The sequence below is a fragment of the Oncorhynchus mykiss genome, unplaced genomic scaffold (assembly GCF_013265735.2).
Source record: "Oncorhynchus mykiss isolate Arlee unplaced genomic scaffold, USDA_OmykA_1.1 un_scaffold_251, whole genome shotgun sequence".
NCBI lineage: Eukaryota > Metazoa > Chordata > Actinopteri > Salmoniformes > Salmonidae > Oncorhynchus > Oncorhynchus mykiss.
In genome coordinates, this window is record NW_023493710.1 from 325,001 (window position 1) to 350,303 (window position 25,303).

Here is a 25,303-nt window from a genome sequence, read left to right on the forward strand (position 1 = left end):
CAGGTCCTATATCCTAGGGACATCCAGGACCTATATCCTAGGGACATCCAGGACCTATATCCTAGGGACATCCAGGATCTATATCATAGGAACATCCAGGACCTATATCCTAGGGACATCCAGGACCTGTATCCCCACTGTTCCCCTGAACAAGGCAGTTAACCCACTGTTCCCCTGAACAAGGCAGTTAACCCACTGTTCCACTGTTCCTAGACCAGTTAACCCACTGTTCCTAGACCAGTTAACCCACTGTTCCTAGACCAGTTAACCCACTGTTCCACTGTTCCTAGACCAGTTAACCCACTGTTCCTAAACCAGTTAACCCACTGTTCCTAGACCAGTTAACCCACTGTTCCTAGACCAGTTAACCCACTGTTCCTAGACCAGTTAACCCACTGTTCCACTGCTCCTAGACCAGTTAACCCACTGTTCCTAGACCAGTTAACCCACTGTTCCTAGACCAGTTAACCCACTGTTCCTAGACCATAACCCACTGTTCCTAGACCAGTTAACCCACTGTTCCTAGACCAGTTAACCCACTGTTCCTAGACCAGTTAACCCACTGTTCCTAGACCAGTTAACCCACTGTTCCTAGACCAGTTAACCCACTGTTCCACTGTTCCTAGACCAGTTAACCCACTGTTCCTAGACCAGTTAACCCACTGTTCCTAGACCAGTTAACCCACTGTTCCTAGACCAGTTAACCCACTGTTCCTAGACCAGTTAACCCACTGTTCCACTGTTCCTAGACCAGTTAACCCACTGTTCCACTGTTCCTAGACCAGTTAACCCACTGTTCCTAGACCAGTTAACCCACTGTTCCTAGACCAGTTAACCCACTGTTCCTAGACCAGTTAACCCACTGTTCCTAGACCAGTTAACCCACTGTTCCTAGACCAGTTAACCCCACTGTTCCTAGACCAGTTAACCCCACTGTTCCTAGACCAGTTAACCCACTGTTCCTAGACCAGTTAACCCACTGTTCCACTGTTCCTAGACCAGTTAACCCACTGTTCCTAGACCAGTTAACCCACTGTTCCTAGACCAGTTAACCCACTGTTCCTGGACCAGTTAACCCACTGTTCCACTGTTCCTAGACCAGTTAACCCACTGTTCCTAGACCGTCATTGTAAAGAAGAGTTTGTTCTTATTAACAGACTTGCCTAGTTAAATAAAGGTTAATTTCCACCCCTCTCCACCTCGTCTCCCCCTCTCCTCTCCCCCTCCACTCCATTTCCCCCTCTCCCTCTCCTCCCACTCCTACCTCCCAACTCCCCCATCTCCCCCTCTCTCCTCTCCGTTAAACTTGAGTGAACAAGAGGTATGAGGGTGACAGGTACATGAACCAGGATAATGAAGGAGGGAGGAAAGGGAGAGTAGGGGGGGTAATGCTGGGACATCACACCACGGAGAGGTGGAGAGAGGGGATAATGAAGGAGGGAGGAAAGGGGAGAGGAGGGGGGGGTAATGCTGGGACATCACACCACCGAGAGGTGGAGAGAGGGGATAATGAAGGAGGGAGGAAAGGGGAGAGGAGGGGGGGGTAATGCTGGGACATCACACCACCGAGAGGTGGAGAGGGGAACAAGGAGAGGCATTAAAGAAGTCAGAGAGGGAGAGGAAGTGGAAGAAGGGAGGAGGGGAAGGAGAGAACCAAGTGTTCCCTCGATCTCTTCAACCCCCCCACCTGCCTGGCACTAGAAAGCTCTTCAAATGTGAAACTGGCCCACCGACACACACACACACACACACACACACACACACACACACACACACACACACACACACACACACACACACACACACACACACACACACACACACACACACTTCAGGTTGTATTCAGTTCATTTACCGAGCCTCCCCTCTGATCATTCCCCGGTTCTCATGTTGTGATCTCCGCCACTGACTAACCGATCTGATCATTCTCATGTTGTGTTCTCCAACTAACCGATCTGATCATTCTCATGTTGTGTTCTCCAACTAACCAATCTGATCATTCTCATGTTGTGTTCTCCAACTAACCGATCTGATCATTCTCATGTTGTGTTCTCCAACTAATCGATCTGATCATTCTCATGTTGTGTTCTCCACCTAACCAATCTGATCATTCTCATGTTGTGTTCTCCACCTAACCGATCTGATCATTCTCATGTTGTGATCTCCACCTAACCGATCTGATCGTTCTCATGTTGTGTTCTCCAACTATCCGATCTGATCATTCTCATGTTGTGTTCTCCAACTAACCGATCTGATCATTCTCATGTTGTGTTCTCCAACTAACCACTCTGATCATTCTCATGTTGTGTTCTCCAACTAACCACTCTAATCATTATCATGTTGTGTTCTCCAACTAACCGATCTGATCATTCTCATGTTGTGTTCTCCAACTAACCGATCTTATCATTCTCATGTTGTGTTCTCCAACTAACCGATCTGATCATTCTCATGTTGTGTTCTCCAACTAACCGATCTGATCATTCTCATGTTGTGTTCTCCAACTAACCGATCTGATCATTCTCATGTTGTGTTCTCCAACTAACCGATCTGATCATTCTCATGTTGTGTTCTCCAACTAATCGATCTGATCATTCTCATGTTGTGTTCTCCACCTAACCAATCTGATCATTCTCATGTTGTGTTCTCCACCTAACCGATCTGATCATTCTCATGTTGTGATCTCCACCTAACCGATCTGATCATTCTCATGTTGTGATCTCCGCCACTGATAAAACCACTCTGATCATTCTCATGTTGTGAACTCCAACTAACCAATCTGATCATTCTCAAGTTGTGTTCTCTAACTAACCGATCTGATCATTCTCATGTTGTGAACTCCGCCACTGATAAAACCACTCTGATCATTCTCATGTAGTGATCTCCGCCACTGATAAAACCACTCTGATCATTCTCATGTTGTGTTCTCCAACTAACCACTCTGATCATTCTCATGTTGTGATCTCCGCCACTGATAAAACCACTCTGATCATTCTCATGTTGTGTTCTCCAACTAACCAATCTGATCATTCTCATGTTGTGAACTCCGCCACTGATAAAACCACTCTGATCATTCTCATGTTGTGATCTCCGCCACTGATAAAACCACTCTGATCATTCTCATGTTGTGTTCTCCAACTAACCGATCTGATCATTCTCATGTAGTGATCTCCGCCACTGATAAAACCACTCTGATCATTCTCATGTTGTGATCTCCGCCACTGATAAAACCACTCTGATCATTCTCATGTTGTGATCTCCGCCACTGATAAAACCACTCTGATCATTCTCATGTTGTGTTCTCCAACTAACCGATCTGATCATTCTCATGTTGTGTTCTCCGCCACTGATAAAACCACTCTGATCATTCTCATGTTGTGATCTCCGCCACTGATAAAACCACTCTGATCATTCTCATGTTGTGATCTCCGCCACTGATAAAACCACTCTGATCATTCTCATGTTGTGATCTCCGCCACTGATAAAACCACTCTGATCATTCTCATGTTGTGATCTCCGCCACTGATAAAACCACTCTGATCATTCTCATGTAGTGATCTCCGCCACTGATAAAACCACTCTGATCATTCTCATGTTGTGAACTCCGCCACTGATAAAACCACTCTGATCATTCTCATGTTGTGATCTCCACCACTGATAAAACCACTCTGATCATTCTCATGTTGTGATCTCCGCCACTGATAAAACCACTCTGATCATTCTCATGTTGTGATCTCCGCCACTGATAAAACCACTCTGATCATTCTCATGTTGTGTTCTCCAACTAACCAATCTGATCATTCTCATGTTGTGATCTCCACCACTGATAAAACCACTCTGATCATTCTCATGTTGTGATCTCCGCCACTGATAAAACCACTCTGATCATTCTCATGTAGTGATCTCCACCACTGATAAAACCACTCTGATCATTCTCATGTAGTGATCTCCGCCACTGATAAAACCACTCTGATCATTCTCATGTTGTGATCTCCGCCACTGATAAAACCACTCTGATCATTCTCATGTAGTGATCTCCACCACTGATAAAACCACTCTGATCATTCTCATGTTGTGATCTCCACCACTGATAAAACCGATCTGATCATTCTCATGTTGTGATCTCCGCCACTGATAAAACCACTCTGATCATTCTCATGTTGTGATCTCCACCACTGATAAAACCACTCTGATCATTCTCATGTTGTGATCTCCACCACTGATAAAACCACTCTGATCATTCTCATGTTGTGATCTCCGCCACTGATAAAACCACTCTGATCATTCTCATGTTGTGTTCTCCAACTAACCAATCTGATCATTCTCATGTTGTGATCTCCACCACTGATAAAACCACTCTGATCATTCTCATGTTGTGATCTCCGCCACTGATAAAACCACTCTGATCATTCTCATGTAGTGATCTCCACCACTGATAAAACCACTCTGATCATTCTCATGTAGTGATCTCCGCCACTGATAAAACCACTCTGATCATTCTCATGTTGTGATCTCCGCCACTGATAAAACCACTCTGATCATTCTCATGTAGTGATCTCCACCACTGATAAAACCACTCTGATCATTCTCATGTTGTGATCTCCACCACTGATAAAACCACTCTGATCGTTCTTATGTTGTGATCTCCGCCACTGATAAAACCACTCTGATCATTCTCATGTTGTGTTCTCCGCCACTGATAAAACCACTCTGATCATTCTCATGTTGTGATCTCCGCCACTGATAAAACCACTCTGATCATTCTCATGTAGTGATCTCCACCACTGATAAAACCACTCTGATCATTCTCATGTAGTGATCTCCGCCACTGATAAAACCACTCTGATCATTCTCATGTTGTGATCTCCGCCACTGATAAAACCACTCTGATCATTCTCATGTAGTGATCTCCGCCACTGATAAAACCACTCTGATCATTCTCATGTTGTGAACTCCGCCACTGATAAAACCACTCTGATCATTCTCATGTAGTGATCTCCACCACTGATAAAACCACTCTGATCATTCTCATGTGGTGAACTCCACCACTGATAAAACCACTCTGATCATTCTCATGTAGTGATTTCCACCACTGATAAAACCACTCTGATCATTCTCATGTTGTGATCTCCGCCACTGATAAAACCACTCTGATCATTCTCATGTAGTGATTTCCACCACTGATAAAACCACTCTGATCATTCTCATGTTGTGATCTCCGCCACTGATAAAACCACTCTGATCATTCTCATGTAGTGATCTCCACCACTGATAAAACCACTCTGATCATTCTCATGTTGTGATCTCCACCACTGATAAAACCACTCTGATCATTCTCATGTTGTGTTCTCCACCACTGATAAAACCACTCTGATCATTCTCATGTTGTGATCTCCACCACTGATAAAACCACTCTGATCATTCTCATGTTGTGATCTCCACCACTGATAAAACCACTCTGATCATTCTCATGTTGTGTTCTCCACCACTGATAAAACCACTCTGATCATTCTCATGTTGTGATCTCCACCACTGATAAAACCACTCTGATCATTCTCATGTAGTGATCTCCACCACTGATAAAACCACTCTGATCATTCTCATGTTGTGTTCTCCACCACTGATAAAACCACTCTGATCATTCTCATGTTGTGATCTCCGCCACTGATAAAACCACTCTGATCATTCTCATGTTGTGTTCTCCGCCACTGATAAAACCACTCTGATCATTCTCATGTTGTGATCTCCGCCACTGATAAAACCACTCTGATCATTCTCATGTAGTGATCTCCACCACTGATAAAACCACTCTGATCATTCTCATGTAGTGATCTCCGCCACTGATAAAACCACTCTGATCATTCTCATGTTGTGATCTCCGCCACTGATAAAACCACTCTGATCATTCTCATGTAGTGATCTCCGCCACTGATAAAACCACTCTGATCATTCTCATGTAGTGATCTCCACCACTGATAAAACCACTCTGATCATTCTCATGTTGTGAACTCCACCACTGATAAAACCACTCTGATCATTCTCATGTAGTGATCTCCACCACTGATAAAACCACTCTGATCATTCTCATGTTGTGATCTCCGCCACTGATAAAACCACTCTGATCATTCTCATGTTGTGATCTCCGCCACTGATAAAACCACTCTGATCATTCTCATGTTGTGATCTCCGCCACTGATAAAACCACTCTGATCATTCTCATGTTGTGATCTCCGCCACTGATAAAACCACTCTGATCATTCTCATGTAGTGATCTCCGCCACTGATAAAACCACTCTGATCATTCTCATGTTGTGATCTCCACCACTGATAAAACCACTCTGATCATTCTCATGTTGTGATCTCCACCACTGATAAAACCACTCTGATCATTCTCATGTTGTGATCTCCGCCACTGATAAAACCACTCTGATCATTCTCATGTAGTGATCTCCACCACTGATAAAACCACTCTGATCATTCTCATGTTGTGATCTCCACCACTGATAAAACCACTCTGATCATTCTCATGTTGTGATCTCCGCCACTGATAAAACCACTCTGATCATTCTCATGTAGTGATCTCCACCACTGATAAAACCACTCTGATCATTCTCATGTAGTGATCTCCGCCACTGATAAAACCTTTCTGATCATTCTCATGTTGTGTTCTCCACCACTGATAAAACCACTCTGATCATTCTCATGTTGTGTTCTCCACCTAACCACTCTGATCATTCTCATGTTGTGATCTCCACCACTGATAAAACCACTCTGATCATTCTCATGTTGTGATCTCCGCCACTGATAAAACCACTCTGATCATTCTCATGTAGTGATCTCCGCCACTGATAAAACCACTCTGATCATTCTCATGTAGTGATCTCCACCACTGATAAAACCACTCTGATCATTCTCATGTTGTGAACTCCACCACTGATAAAACCACTCTGATCATTCTCATGTAGTGATCTCCACCACTGATAAAACCACTCTGATCATTCTCATGTTGTGATCTCCGCCACTGATAAAACCACTCTGATCATTCTCATGTTGTGATCTCCGCCACTGATAAAACCACTCTGATCATTCTCATGTTGTGATCTCCGCCACTGATAAAACCACTCTGATCATTCTCATGTTGTGATCTCCGCCACTGATAAAACCACTCTGATCATTCTCATGTAGTGATCTCCGCCACTGATAAAACCACTCTGATCATTCTCATGTTGTGATCTCCACCACTGATAAAACCACTCTGATCATTCTCATGTTGTGATCTCCACCACTGATAAAACCACTCTGATCATTCTCATGTTGTGATCTCCGCCACTGATAAAACCACTCTGATCATTCTCATGTAGTGATCTCCACCACTGATAAAACCACTCTGATCATTCTCATGTTGTGATCTCCACCACTGATAAAACCACTCTGATCATTCTCATGTTGTGATCTCCGCCACTGATAAAACCACTCTGATCATTCTCATGTAGTGATCTCCACCACTGATAAAACCACTCTGATCATTCTCATGTAGTGATCTCCGCCACTGATAAAACCTTTCTGATCATTCTCATGTTGTGTTCTCCACCACTGATAAAACCACTCTGATCATTCTCATGTTGTGTTCTCCACCTAACCACTCTGATCATTCTCATGTTGTGATCTCCACCACTGATAAAACCACTCTGATCATTCTCATGTTGTGATCTCCACCACTGATAAAACCACTCTGATCATTCTCATGTTGTGTTCTCCAACTAACCGATCTGATCATTCTCATGTTGTGATCTCCACCACTGATAAAACCACTCTGATCATTCTCATGTAGTGATCTCCACCACTGATAAAACCACTCTGATCATTCTCATGTTGTGTTCTCCAACTAACCGATCTGATCATTCTCATGTTGTGATCTCCACCACTGATAAAACCACTCTGATCATTTTCATGTTGTGATCTCCACCACTGATAAAACCACTCTGATCATTCTCATGTAGTGATCTCCGCCACTGATAAAACCACTCTGATCATTCTCATGTAGTGATCTCCACCACTGATAAAACCACTCTGATCATTCTCATGTTGTGATCTCCACCACTGATAAAACCGATCTGATCATTCTCATGTTGTGATCTCCACCACTGATAAAACCGATCTGATCATTCTCATGCCTTGGTATGACAGTACAATGTTGCGTGTGTTTTTATCAGCTCAGTAAAGTGTCTCAACCTAATGCCTCGCTTATCTTCTGTGGGCGTTGTCATTCTGCTCTCTCTCTCTCTCTGCGTCTCAGGTTAGTCTCGCAACAATCTAACAAACGGTCCCCTCCGACCAATCACAATGGAGAATAACAGCTGTAACCATGGAGATCCCCATCCTGCTGAGTCATGACCTCCATTACATGACTTTATGATGCTGTACTTCCACAAAATGGCTGCCGGCGCGGCGTCACGTAGCAGGCCTGTTGTTATCAGGCCACACTAGAGAGGACTGACGTGCAACACTTTATAAACACCAAGTGCCATGGTACAGTTGTAGGGTGGAATTCACTTCATGGGCTAGCACTAGGAGTTAGCTTGATGGGCTAGCACTAGGAGTTAGCTTCATGGGCTAGCACTAGGAGTTAGCTTCATGGGCTAGCACTAGGAGTTAGCTTCATGGGCTAGCACTAGGAGTTAACATTATGGGCTAGGATTATGAGTTAACTTCATGGGCTAGCATTATGAGTTAGCTTTATGGGGTAGCACTAGGAGTTAGCTTAATGGGCTAGGATTAGGAGTTAGCTTCATGAGCTAGCACTAGGAGTTAGCTTAATGGGCTAGCACTAGGAGTTAGCTTAATGGGCTAGCACTAGGAGTTAGCTTAATGGGCTAGGATTATAAATTAACTTCATGGGCTAGCACTAAGAGTTATCATAATGGGCTAGCACTAGGAGTTAGCTTAATGGGCTAGGATTATGAGTTAACTTCATGGGCTAGGATTATAAGGTAGCTTCATGGGCTAGAACTATGAGTTAGCTTTTATGGGTTAGGATTATGAGTTAGCTTTATGGGCTAGCACTAGGAGTTAGCTTTATGGGTTAGGAAAATGAGTTAGCACTACGGGTTAACATTATACGCATTATAGCATTATATGCTAGCATTACTTGTGTAATGAGTTAGCGTTCTGAGATAGCACCATGAACTAGCTCTAGGTTATGAGCTAGCGTTAGCCGGCTTAGCTTCCTCAGACGAAACACATTCCTTCAGCTAATCAGCAAGCGTCGTCCTCAAGGCCATAGCAGACATTGTTTCCTACTATCACCCGTAATACTGATGCCGTCACACCGCTGATAATAACTTCACTGTGTGTGTGTGTGTGTGTGTGTGTGTGTGTGTGTGTGTGTGTGTGTGTGTGTGTGTGTGTGTGTGTGTGTGTGTGTGCGTGTGTGTGTGTGTGTGTGTGTGTGCATGAGGCGTATGTGGGCGATGTGTGTGTGTTTGTGTTTTATATGTGTTTGTGATCCTGAGGTGTGTGTGTGCGTGTGTGTGTGTGTGTGTGTGTGTGTGTGTGTGTGTGTGTGTGTGTGTGTGTGTGTGTGTGTGTTGTGCCCTCTGTTTGACATTGCATTTTATACCACGTTGGGACCACTGATAAAGGTTTTACACACACACACACACACACACACACACACCAACTATCTATGTCACATTCATACAGAGTATTGCTCAAACACCAAATTCATGTTAAAATAATGAATTGAAAGTGACGTTAAAGACGAAGCATGTTGTTATCAGTAGTTCTTTGGAAACAGCCGAGCTACGCCCCGGTTCAACACTACGGGCCCCGGTTCAACACTACAGGCCCCGGTTCAACACTACGGGCCCCGGGTCAACACTACGGGCCCCGGTTCAACACTACGGGCCCCGGTTCAACACTACAGGCCCCGGTTCAACACTATAGGCCCCGGTTCAACACTACAGGCCCCGGTTCAACACTATAGGCCCCGGTTCAACACTACGGGCCCCGGTTCAATACTACGGGCCCCGGTTCAACACTACGGGCCCCGGTTCAACACTACAGGCCCCGGTTCAACACTACGGGCCCCGGTTCAACACTACAGGCCCCGGTTCAACACTACAAGCCCAGGTTCAACACTACGGGCCCCGGTTCAACACTACAGGCCCCGGTTCAACACTACAAGCCCAGGTTCAACACTACAGGCCCCGGTTCAACACTACGGCACCCGGTTCAACACTACGGGCCCCGGTTCAACACTACAGGCCCCGGTTCAACACTACGGGCCCCGGTTCAACACTACAGGCCCAGGTTCAACACTACGGGACCCGGTTAGACACTACGGGCCCCAGTTCAACACTACAGGCCCCGGTTCAACACTACAGGCCCCGGTTCAACACTACAGGCCCCGGTTCAACACTACGGGCCCCGGTTCAACACTACAGGCCCCGGTTCATCACTACAGGCCCCGGTTCAACACTACAGGACCCGGTTCAACACTACAGGCCCCGGTTCAAGACTACGGGACCCGGTTAGACACTACGGGCCCCGGTTCAACACTACAGGCCCCGGTTCAAAACTACAGGCCCCGGTTCAACACTACAGGCCCCGGTTCAAAACTACAGGCCCCATTTCAACACTACAGGCCCCGGTTCAACACTACAGGCCATTGTTCGACACTACAGGCCCCGGTTCAACACTATAGGCCCCGGTTCAACACTACAGGCCCCGGTTCAAAACTACAGGCCCCGGTTCAAAACTACAGGCCCCGGTTCAACACTACAGGCCCCGGTTCATCACTACAGGCCCCGGTTCAACACTACAGGACCCGGTTCAACACTACAGGCCCCGGTTCAAGACTACGGGACCCGGTTAGACACTACGGGCCCCGGTTCAACACTACAGGCCCCGGTTCAAAACTACAGGCCCCGGTTCAACACTACAGGCCCCGGTTCAACACTACGGGCCCCGGTTCAACACTACAGGCCCCGGTTCAACACTACAAGCCCAGGTTCAACACTACAGGCCCCGGTTCAACACTACGGGACCCGGTTCAACACTACGGGCCCCGGTTCAACACTACAGGCCCCGGTTCAACACTACGGGCCCCGGTTCAACACTACAGGCCCAGGTTCAACACTACGGGACCCGGTTAGACACTACGGGCCCCAGTTCAACACTACAGGCCCCGGTTCAACACTACAGGCCCCGGTTCAACACTACAGGCCCCGGTTCAACACTACGGGCCCCGGTTCAACACTACAGGCCCCGGTTCATCACTACAGGCCCCGGTTCAACACTACAGGACCCGGTTCAACACTACAGGCCCCGGTTCAAGACTACGGGACCCGGTTAGACACTACGGGCCCCGGTTCAACACTACAGGCCCCGGTTCAAAACTACAGGCCCCGGTTCAACACTACAGGCCCCGGTTCAAAACTACAGGCCCCATTTCAACACTACAGGCCCCGGTTCAACACTACAGGCCCTGGTTCAACACTACAGGCCCCGGTTCAACACTACGGGCCCCGGTTCAACACTACGGGCCCCGGTTCAACACTACAGGCCCCGGTTCAACACTACGGGCCCCGGATCAACACTACAGGCCCCGGTTCAACACTACAGGCCCAGGTTCAACACTACGGGCCCCGGTTCAACACTACGGGCCCCGGTTCAACACTACAGGCCCCGGTTCAACACTACGGGCCCCGGTTCAACACTACAGGCCCCGGTTCAACACTACAAGCCCAGGTTCAACACTACAGGCCCCGGTTCAACACTACGGGACCCGGTTCAACACTACGGGCCCCGGTTCAACACTACAGGCCCCGGTTCAACACTACGGGCCCCGGTTCAACACTACAGGCCCAGGTTCAACACTACGGGACCCGGTTAGACACTACGGGCCCCAGTTCAACACTACAGGCCCCGGTTCAACACTACAGGCCCCGGTTCAACACTACAGGCCCCGGTTCAACACTACGGGCCCCGGTTCAACACTACAGGCCCCGGTTCATCACTACAGGCCCCGGTTCAACACTACAGGACCCGGTTCAACACTACAGGCCCCGGTTCAAGACTACGGGACCCGGTTAGACACTACGGGCCCCGGTTCAACACTACAGGCCCCGGTTCAAAACTACAGGCCCCGGTTCAACACTACAGGCCCCGGTTCAAAACTACAGGCCCCATTTCAACACTACAGGCCCCGGTTCAACACTACAGGCCATTGTTCGACACTACAGGCCCCGGTTCAACACTATAGGCCCCGGTTCAACACTACAGGCCCCGGTTCAACACTACAGGCCCCGGTTCAAAACTACAGGCCCCGGTTCAACACTACAGGCCCCGGTTCAACACTACAGGCCCCGGTTCAACACTACAGGCCCCGGTTCAAAACTACAGGCCCCGGTTCAACACTACAGGCCCCTGTTCGACACTACAGGCCCCGGTTCAACACTATAGGCCCCGGTTCAACACTACGGGCCCCGGTTCAACACTACAGGACAAGGCCCTGGTCTAATGTAGTACACTATGGGCCCTAGTCTAATGTAGTACACTATGGGCTCTGGTCTAATGTAGTACACTATGGGCTCTGGTCTAATGTAGTACACTATGGGCTCTGGTCTAATGTAGTACACTATGGCCTTCTGGTCTATACACTATGGGCTCTGGTCTAATGTAGTACACTATGGACCCTGGTCTAATGTAGTACACTATGGGCTCTGGTCTAATGTAGTACAATATGGGCTCTGGTCTAATGTAGTACACTATGGGCTCTGGTCTAATGTAGTACACTATGGGCTCTGGTCTATGCAATATGGGCTCTGGTCTAATGTAGTACACTATGGGCTCTGGTCTACCAGAACCATCACTAGTGATCCATCACTACTGAATCATCACTAGTGAACCATCACTACTGAACCATCACTAGTGAACCTTCACTACTGACCCATCACTACTGAACCATCACTAGTGAACCATCACTAGTGAACCATCACTAGTGAACCTTCACTAGTGAACCATCACTACTGAACCATCACTAGTGAACATTCACTACTGAATAATCACTACTGACCCATCACTATTGAATCTTCACTGTTGAATCATCACTACTGAACCATCACTACTGAATCCTCACTACTGAATCATCACTAGTGAACCATCACTACTGAACCATCACTTCTGAATCCTCACTACTGAATCATCACTAGTGAACCATCACTACTGAACCATCACTACTGAATCCTCACTACTGAATCATCACTAGTGAACCATCACTACTGAACCATCACTACTGAACCATCACTACTGAACCATCACTACAACTCTCTGTATTCACAATCATCAGCTTCCTGCTACAGTGAAACAGGGAAGATGTAAAATCTACAATCTCACACCTCTTTTTCACAGTAGAACCAAAAGAATAGGTCAGATTATATATTACACAATACATATAGAGAATGGACCGGAAATATCCACCACAATAACACTAACCAGACCATAATAACACTAACCAGTGGTATGGATATTACCATAATAACACTAACCAGACCATAATAACACTAACCAGACCATAATAACACTAACCAGACCACAATAACACTAACCAGACCATAATAACACTAACCAGACCATAATAACACTAACCAGACCATAATAACACTAACCAGACCACAATAACACTAACCAGACCATAATAACACTAACCAGACCATAATAGCACTAACCAGTGGTATGGATATTACCATAATAACACTAACCAGACCATAATAGCACTAACCAGTGGTATGGATATTACCATAATAACACTAACCAGACCATAATAACACTAACCAGACCATAATAACACTAACCAGTGGTATGGATATTACCATAACAACACTAACCAGACCATAATAACACTAACCAGACCATAAAAACACTAACCAGACCATAATAACACTAACCAGACCATAACAACACTAACCAGACCATAATAACACTAACCAGACCATAATAACACTAACCAGACCATAATAACACTAACCAGACCACAATAACACTAACCAGACCATAATAACACTAACCAGACCATAATAACACTAACCAGACCATAATAACACTAACCAGACCACAATAACACTAACCAGACCATAATAACACTAACCAGACCATAATAGCACTAACTAGTGGTATGGATATTACCATAATAACACTAACCAGACCATAATAACACTAACCAGACCATAATAACACTAACCAGACCATAATAACACTAACCAGACCATAATAACACTAACCAGACCATAATAACACTAACCAGTGGTATGGATATTACCATAATAACACTAACCAGACCATAACAACACCAACCAGACCATAATAACACTAACCAGACCATAATAACACTAACGAGATCATAATAACACTAACCAGTGGTCTGGATATTACCATAACAACACTAACCAGACCATAATAACACTAACCAGTGGTATGGATATTACCATAATAACACTAACCAGACCATAACAACACTAACCAGACCATAATAACACTAACCAGACCATAATAACACTAACCAGACCATAATAACACTAACCAGACCATAATAACACTAACCAGACCATAATAACACTAACCAGACCATAATAACACTAACCAGTGGTATGGATATTACCATAATAACACTAACCAGACCATAACAACACTAACCAGACCATAATAACAGTAACCATACCATAATAACACTAACCAGACCATAATAACACTAACCAGACCATAATAACACTAACCAGTGGTATGGATATTACCATAATAACACTAACCAGACCATAACAACACTAACCAGACCATAATAACAGTAACCAGACCATAATAACACTAACCAGACCATAATAACACTAACCAGACCATAATAACACTAACGAGATCATAATAACACTAACCAGTGGTCTGCATATTACCATAACAACACTAACCAGACCCTAATAACAGTAACCAGACCATAATAACACTAACCAGTGGTATGGATATTCCCATAACAACACTAACCAGACTATAATAACACTAACCAGTGGTCTGGATATTACCATAACAACACTAACCTGTGGTATGGATATTACCATAATAACACTAACCAAACAATAATAACACTAACCAGACCATAATAACACTAACCAGACCATAATAACACTAACCAGACCATAATAACACTAACCAGACCATAATAACACTAACCAGACATTAAATAACACTAACCAGTGGTATGGATATTCCCATAACAACACTAACCAGACTATAATAACACTAACCAGACCATAATAACACTAACCAGACCATAATAACACTAACCAGACCCTAATAACAGTAACCAGACCATAATAACACTAACCAGTGGTATGGATATTCCCATAACAACACTAACCAGACTATAATAACACTAACCAGTGGTCTGGATATTACCATAATAACACTAACCAGTGGTATGGATATTACCATAACAACACTAACCAGACCCTAATAACAGTAACCAGACCATAATAACACTAACCAGACCATAATAACACTAACCAGACCATAATAACACTAACCAGACCATAATAACACTAACCAGACCATAATAACACTAACCAGACCATAATAACACTAACCAGTGGTATGGATATTACCATAACAACACTAACCAGACCATAATAACACTAACCAGACCATAATAACACTAACCAGACCATAATAACACTAACCAGACCATAATAACACTAACCAGTGGTCTGGATATTACCATAATAACACTAACCAGACCATAATAACACTAACCAGACCATAATAACACTAACCAGTGGTCTGGATATTACCATAATAACACTAACCAGACCATAATAACACTAACCAGACCATAATAACACTAACCAGTGGTCTGGATATTACCATAATAACACTAACCAGACCATAACAACACTAACCAGACCATAATAACACTAACCAGACCATAATAACACTAACCAGACCATAATAACACTAACCAGACCATAATAACACTAACCAGTGGTATGGATATTACCATAACAACACTAACCAGACCATAATAACACTAACCAGACCATAATAACACTAACCAGACCATAATAACACTAACCAGACCATAATAACACTAACCAGACATTAAATAACAATAACCAGTGGTATGGATATTACCATAACAACACTAACCAGACCATAACAACACCAACCAGACCATAATAACACTAACCAGACCATAATAACACTAACCAGACATTAAATAACAATAACCAGTGGTATGGATATTACCATAATAACACTAACCAGTGGTATGGATATTACCATAACAACACTAACCAGAACCTAATAACAGTAACCAGACCATAATAACACTAACCAGACCATAATAACACTAACCAGACCATAATAACACTAACCAGACCATAATGACACTTATTCAACGATTCTACAGACAACTCAACCAGAACACACACACTCAACCAGAACACACACTCAACCAGAACACACACTCAACCAGAACACACACTCAACCAGAACACACACACTCAACCAGAACACACACTCAACCAGAACACACACACACAACCAGAACACACACTCAACCAGAACACACACACATTCAACCAGAACACACACTCTACCAGAACACACACACTCAACCAGAACACACACACACACACACAACCAGAACACACACACACACAACCAGAACACACACACACACACCAGAACACACACACACTCAACCAGAACACACACACACAACCAGAACACACACACACACACCAGAACACACACACACTCAACCAGAACACACACACACAACCAGAACACACACACACACACCAGAACACACACACACTCAACCAGAACACACACACAACCAGAACACACACACACACCAGAACACACACACACACAACCAGAACACACACACACACACACACACAACCAGTCACAGTTTTACCTGTCTGGAGCAGTGAGGCAAGCTGTCCAAACCAAGGAGCCTCAGGCTGTCTGTCCCCTCTCTGTCCAAACCAAGGAGCCTCAGGGTGTCTGTCTGCTCTCTGTCCAAACCAAGGAGCCTCAGGCTGTCTGTCCCCTCTCTGTCCAAACCAAGGAGCCTCAGGCTGTCTGTCCCCTCTCTGTCCAAACCAAGGAGCCTCAGGGTGTCTGTCTGCTCTCTGTCCAAACCAAGGAGCCTCAGGCTGTCTGTCCCCTCTCTGTCCAAACCAAGGAGCCTCAGGCTGTCTATCTGCTCTCTGTCCACTCTCTGACAATCTGTGATGCTGTCACACTCTACTTGCCTGCAGAGTGTGTGCTTAGGTTCCAAAGGTGGCCTAGTGTTTACCTAATGCCAAGGAGGGAGGGGCGGGGCCACTGGGTACAGGTAACCCCCTCCCTCCTCCTCCTCCTCTCTCTCACGTCCTCCTTCTCACCCCTCCCTCCCTCTCACCTCCTCCTTCTCACATCTCCCTCCCTCCCTCCTTCCTCCTCTCTCTCCCACCCCCCTCCCACCCTCTTCCCTCAGTCCTGATTGGGTAAGAGAGAGAGCAGGTAGCTCATTGACAACACTCAGTGAGAGTTCAATAGAGCACTTGTAGTGTGTGTGTGTGTGTGTGTGTGTGTGTGTGTGTGTGTGTGTGTGTGCGCGCGTGCGCGTGCGCGTGCGCGTGTGTGTGTTGGTGCTCCTATCCTTGTTGGGACCTAATATCCTGAAAAGTCCCCACAAGGACAGTTAAACAAGCTGAATGATCCATAATGGGGGCCATTTCCCACATCCCCATGAGGACAGAGGTTATTTTAAGATTAGGGTTTAGGTTTTAGGGTTTAGGGTTACAATCAGGGTTACGGATAGAATTAGATTTAGGTTAAGGGGTTAGAGGTTATCTTCAGGGTTAGAATAAGGGATTAGATTAAGGGGTTAGTGGTTATCTTCAGGGTTAGAATAAGGGATTAGATTAAGGGGTTAGTGGTTATCTTCAGGGTTAGAAATAGGGTTTAGGTTAAGGGGTTAGAGGTTATCTCCAGGGTTAGAATTAGGGTTTAGGTTAAGGGGTTAGAGGTTATCTTCAGGGTCAGAATTAGGGTTAGGTTAAGGGGTTAGTGGTTATCTTCAGGGTTAGAATTAGGGTTTAGGGTTTAGGGTTTATCTTCTTGTCAGTGAAATATTAACAAACGACTCTGTTAATGAAGGACCTACATTATAATCACGGATTCTCCAGAAACTATTTGCTGACTGAGGATAACCTATGGTACAGTGCTATATTAACCAGACCATCCCCTGGTACAGTGCTATATTAACCAGACCATCCCCTGGCATGGCACAGTGCTATATTAACCAGACCATCCCCTGGTACAGTGCTATATTAACCAGACCATCCCCTGGTACAGTGTTATATTAACCAGACCCCTGGTACAGTGCTATATTAACCAGACCATCCCCTGGTACAGTGTTATATTAACCAGACCCCTGGTACAGTGCTATATTAACCAGACCATCCCCTGGTACAGTGCTATATTAACCAGACCATCCCCTGGTACAGTGCTATATTAACCAGACCATCCCCTGGCACAGTGCTATATTAACCAGACCATCCCCTGGTACAGTGCTATATTAACCAGACCATCCCCTGGTACAGTGCTATATTATCCAGACCATCCCCTGGCACAGTGCTATATTAACCAGTCCATCCCCTGACACAGAGCTATATTAACCAGACCATCCCCTGGCATGGTACAGTGTTATATTAACCAGACCATCCCCTGGCACAGTGCTATATTAACCAGACCATCCCCTGGTACAGTGCTATATTAACCAGACCATCCCCTGGTACAGTGCTATATTAACCAGACCATCCCCTGGTACAGTGTTATATTAACCAGACCATCCCCTGGCACAGTGCTATATTAACCAGACCATCCCCTGGTACAGTGTTATATTAACTAGACCATCCCCTGGCACAGTGTTATATTAACCAGACCATCCCCTGGTACAGTGCTATATTAACCAGACCATCCCCTGGCACAGTGCTATATTAACCAGACCATCCCCTGGTACAGTGCTATATTAACCAGACCATCCCCTGGCACAGTGTTATATTAACCAGACCATCCCCTGGTACAGTGTTATATTAACCAGACCATCCCCTGGCACAGTGCTATATTAACCAGACCATCCCCTGGTACAGTGCTATATTAACCAGACCATCCCCTGGCACAGTGCTATATTAACCAGACCATCCCCTGGTACAGTGTTATATTAACCAGACCATCCCCTGGCACAGTGCTATATTAACCAGACCATCCCCTGGCATGGTACAGTGTTATATTAACCAGACCATCCCCTGGCATGGTACAGTGTTATATTAACCAGACCATCCCCTGGTACAGTGCTATATTAACCAGACCATCCCCTGGCATGGTACAGTGTTATATTAACCAGACCATCCCCTGGTACAGTGCTATATTAACCAGACCATCTCCTGGCACAGTGCTATATTAACCAGACCATCCCCTGGTACAGTGTTATATTAACCAGACCATCCCCTGGTACAGTGCTATATTAACCAGACCATCCCCTGGTACAGTGCTATATTAACCAGACCATCCCCTGGTACAGTGCATATTAACTAGACCATCCCCTGGCATGGCACAGTGCTATATTAACCAGACCATCCCCTGGTACAGTGCTATATTAACCAGACCATCCCCTGGTACAGTGCTATATTAACCAGACCATCCCCTGGCACAGTGTTATATTAACCAGACCATCCCCTGGTACAGTGTTATATTAACCAGACCATCCCCTGGTACAGTGTTATATTAACCAGACCATCCCCTGGCACAGTGCTATATTAACCAGACCATCCCCTGGTACAGTGTTATATTAACCAGACCATCCCCTGGTACAGTGCTATATTAACCAGACCATCCCCTGGTACAGTGTTATATTAACCAGACCATCCCCTGGTACAGTGCTATATTAACCAGACCATCCCCTGGCACAGTGCTATATTAACCAGACCATCCCCTGGTACAGTGCTATATTAACCAGACCATCCCCTGGTACAGTGCTATATTAACCAGACCATCCCCTGGTACAGTGCTATATTAACCAGACCATCCCCTGGTACAGTGTTATATTAACCAGACCATCCCCTGGTACAGTGCTATATTAACCAGACCATCCCCTGGCATGGCACAGTGTTATATTAACCAGACCATCCCCTGGTACAGTGCTATATTAACCAGACCATCCCCTGGTACAGTGTTATATTAACCAGACCATCCCCTGGTACAGTGCTATATTAACCAGACCATCCCCTGGTACAGTACTATATTAACCAGACCATCCCCCTGGTACAGTGCTATATTAACCAGACCATTCCCTGGCACAGTGCTATATTAACCAGACCATCCCCTGGTACAGTGCTATATTAACCAGACCATCCCCTGGCATGGCACAGTGTTATATTAACCAGACCATCCCCTGGTACAGTGTTATATTAACCAGACCCCTGGTACAGTGCTATATTAACCAGACCATCCCCTGGTACAGTGTTATATTAACCAGACCCCTGGTACAGTGCTATATTAACCAGACCATCCCCTGGCACAGTGCTATATTAACCAGACCATCCCCTGGCATGGCACAGTGCTATATTAACCAGACCATCCCCTGGTACAGTGCTATATTAACCAGACCATCCCCTGGTACAGTGCTATATTAACCAGACCATCCCCTGGTACAGTGTTATATTAACCAGACCATCCCCTGGTACAGTGCTATATTAACCAGACCATCCCCTGGTACAGTACTATATTAACCAGACCATCCCCCTGGTACAGTGCTATATTAACCAGACCATTCCCTGGCACAGTGCTATATTAACCAGACCATCCCCTGGTACAGTGCTATATTAACCAGACCATCCCCTGGCATGGCACAGTGTTATATTAACCAGACCATCCCCTGGCATGGCACAGTGTTATATTAACCAGACCATCCCCTGGTACAGTGTTATATTAACCAGACCCCTGGTACAGTGCTATATTAACCAGACCATCCCCTGGTACAGTGTTATATTAACCAGACCCCTGGTACAGTGCTATATTAACCAGACCATCCCCTGGCACAGTGCTATATTAACCAGACCATCCCCTGGCACAGTGCTATATTAACCAGACCATCCCCTGGCACAGTGCTATATTAACCAGACCATCCCCTGACACAGTGCTATATTAACCAGACCATCCCCTGGTACAGTGTTATATTAACCAGACCATCCCCTGGTACAGTGCTATATTAACCAGACCATCCCCTGGTACAGTGCTATATTAACCAGACCATCCCCTGACACAGTGCTATATTAACCAGACCATCCCCTGGTACAGTGCTATATTAACCAGACCATCCCCTGGTACAGTGCTATATTAACCAGACCATCCCCTGGTACAGTGCTATATTAACCAGACCATCCCCTGGTACAGTGCTATATTAACCAGACCATCCCCTGGTACAGTGTTATATTAACCAGACCATCCCCTGGCACAGTGCTATATTAACCAGACCATCCCCCTGGTACAGTGTTATATTAACCAGACCATCCCCTGGTACAGTGCTATATTAACCAGACCATCCCCTGGCACAGTGCTATATTAACCAGACCATCCCCTGGTACAGTGCTATATTAACCAGACCATCCCCTGACACAGTGCTATATTAACCAGACCATCCCCCTGGTACAGTGCTATATTAACCAGACCATCCCCTGGTACAGTGCTATATTAACCAGACCATCCCCTGGCATGGCACAGTGCTATATTAACCAGACCATCCCCTGGCACAGTGCTATATTAACCAGACCATCCCCTGGTACAGTGCTATATTAACCAGACCATCCCCTGGCACAGTGCTATATTAACCAGACCATCCCCTGGCACAGTGTTATATTAACCAGACCATCCCCCTGGTACAGTGTTATATTAACCAGACCATCCCCTGGCACAGTGCTATATTAACCAGACCATCCCCTGGTACAGTGCTATATTAACCAGACCATCCCCTGGTACAGTGCTATATTAACCAGACCATCCCCTGGTACAGTGTTATATTAACCAGACCATCCCCTGGCATGGCACAGTGCTATATTAACCAGACCATCCCCTGGTACAGTGCTATATTAACCAGACCATCCCCTGGCACAGTGTTATATTAACCAGACCATCCCCTGGTACAGTGCTATATTAACCAGACCATCCCCTGGCACAGTGCTATATTAACCAGACCATCCCCTGGTACAGTGTTATATTAACCAGACCATCCCCTGGCACAGTGCTATATTAACCAGACCATCCCCTGGCACAGTGCTATATTAACCAGACCATCCCCTGGCACAGTGCTATATTAACCAGACCATCCCCTGGCACAGTGCTATATTAACCAGACCATCCCCTGGTACAGTGCTATATTAACCAGACCATCCCCTGGCACAGTGCTATATTAACCAGACCATCCCCTGGCACAGTGCTATATTAACCAGACCATCCCCTGGCACAGTGCTATATTAACCAGACCATCCCCTGGTACAGTGCTATATTAACCAGACCATCCCCTGGTACAGTGCTATATTAACCAGACCATCCCCTGGTACAGTGCTATATTAACCAGACCATCCCCTGGCATGACACAGTGCTATATTAACCAGACCATCCCCTGGTACAGTGCTATATTAACCAAACCATCCCCTGGCACAGTGCTATATTAACCAGACCATCCCCTGGTACAGTGCTATATTAACCAGACCATCCCCTGGTACAGTGCTATATTAACCAGACCATCCCCTGGTACAGTGTTATATTAACCAGACCATCCCCTGGCATGGCACAGTGCTATATTAACCAGACCATCCCCTGGTACAGTGTTATATTAACCAGACCATCCCCTGGCATGGCACAGTGTTATATTAACCAGACCATCCCCTGGCACAGTGCTATATTAACCAGACCATCCCCTGGTACAGTGCTATATTAACCAGACCCCTGGTACAGTGCTATATTAACCAGACCATCCCCTGGTACAGTGCTATATTAACCAGACCCCTGGTACAGTGCTATATTAACCAGACCATCCCCTGGCACAGTGCTATATTAACCAGACCATCCCCTGGTACAGTGCTATATTAACCAGACCATCCCCTGGTACAGTGCTATATTAACCAGACCATCCCCTGGTACAGTGCTATATTAACCAGACCATCCCCTGGTACAGTGCTATATTAACCAGACCATCCCCTGGCACAGTGCTATATTAACCAGACCATCCCCTGGCACAGTGCTATATTAACCAGACCATCCCCTGGTACAGTGTTATATTAACCAGACCCCTGGTACAGTGCTATATTAACCAGACCATCCCCTGGCACAGTGCTATATTAACCAGACCATCCCCTGGCACAGTGCTATATTAACCAGACCATCCCCTGGTACAGTGTTATATTAACCAGACCCCTGGTACAGTGCTATATTAACCAGACCATCCCCTGGTACAGTGCTATATTAACCAGACCATCCCCTGGTACAGTGCTATATTAACCAGACCATCCCCTGACACAGTGCTATATTAACCAGACCATCCCCTGACACAGTGTTATATTAACCAGACCATCCCCTGGCACAGTGCTATATTAACCAGACCATCCCCTGGTACAGTGCTATATTAACCAGACCATCCCCTGGCACAGTGCTATATTAACCAGACCATCCCCTGGCACAGTGCTATATTAACCAGACCATCCCCTGGTACAGTGCTATATTAACCAGACCATCCCCTGGCACAGTGCTATATTAACCAGACCATCCCCTGGCACAGTGCTATATTAACCAGACCATCCCTGGCACAGTGCTATATTAACCAGACCATCCCCTGGCACAGTGCTATATTAACCAGACCATCCCCTGGCACAGTGCTATATTAACCAGACCATCCCCTGACACAGTGCTATATTAACCAGACCATCCCCTGGCATGGCACAGTACTATATTAACCAGACCATCCCCTGGTACAGTGCTATATTAACCAGACCATCCCCTGGCACAGTGCTATATTAACCAGACCATCCCCTGGTACAGTGCTATATTAACCAGACCATCCCCTGGCACAGTGCTATATTAACCAGACCATCCCCTGGCACAGTGCTATATTAACCAGACCATCCCCTGGCACAGTGCTATATTAACCAGACCATCCCCTGGTACAGTGTTATATTAACCAGACCATCCCCTGGTACAGTGCTATATTAACCAGACCATCCCCTGGCACAGTGCTATATTAACCAGACCATCCCCTGGCACAGTGTTATATTAACCAGACCATCCCATGGCACAGTGCTATATTAACCAGACCATCCCCTGGCACAGTGCTATATTAACCAGACCATCCCCTGGTACAGTGCTATATTAACCAGACCATCCCCTGGTACAGTGCTATATTAACCAGACCATCCCCTGGCACAGTGCTATATTAACCAGACCATCCCCTGGTACAGTGCTATATTAACCAGACCATCCCCTGGTACAGTGCTATATTAACCAGACCATCCCCTGGCACAGTGCTATATTAACCAGACCATCCCCTGGTACAGTGCTATATTAACCAGACCATCCCCTGGCACAGTGCTATATTAACCAGACCATCCCCTGGCACAGTGCTATATTAACCAGACCATCCCCTGGTACAGTGCTATATTAACCAGACCATCCCCTGGCACAGTGCTATATTAACCAGACCATCCCCTGGTACAGTGTTATATTAACCAGACCATCCCCTGGCATGGCACAGTGCTATATTAACCAGACCATCCCCTGGCACAGTGCTATATTAACCAGACCATCCCCTGGTACAGTGCTATATTAACCAGACCATCCCCTGGTACAGTGCTATATTAACCAGACCATCCCCTGGTACAGTGCTATATTAACCAGACCATCCCCTGGCACAGTGTTATATTAACCAGACCATCCCCTGGCACAGTGCTATATTAACCAGACCATCCCCTGGCACAGTGCTATATTAACCAGACCATCCCCTGATACAGTGTTATATTAACCAGACCATCCCCTGGTACAGTGCTATATTAACCAGATCTGTTTATTATGTCTTAGAAACTACCACACCTGTCCATTATGTCTTAGAGACTACCACACCTGTCCATTATGTCTTAGAGACTTCCACACCTGTCCATTATGTCTTAGAGACTACCACACCTGTCCATTATGTCTTAGAGACTTCCACACCTGTCCA

General features: G+C 45.8%; 1 protein-coding gene across 6 annotated transcripts in view; it reads right to left on the reverse strand.

Moving 5' to 3' along the window:
- LOC118948728 (RNA-binding protein 47-like) overlaps positions 1-17,389 on the reverse strand; it is a 55,495-nt gene extending 38,106 nt beyond the window's left edge. For 4 of the 6 annotated variants that reach the window (XM_036973467.1, XM_036973465.1, XM_036973466.1 and 1 more), the window contains exon 1: positions 16,967-17,388. The gene's annotated coding sequence lies outside the window, so the exon portion shown is untranslated. Of the gene's footprint in view, positions 1-16,966 lie in introns of all 6 variants that reach the window. The other 2 variants (XM_036973463.1, XM_036973464.1) reach the window with 2 other exon arrangements.
- Between the last annotated feature and the right edge of the window lie 7,914 nt (positions 17,390-25,303).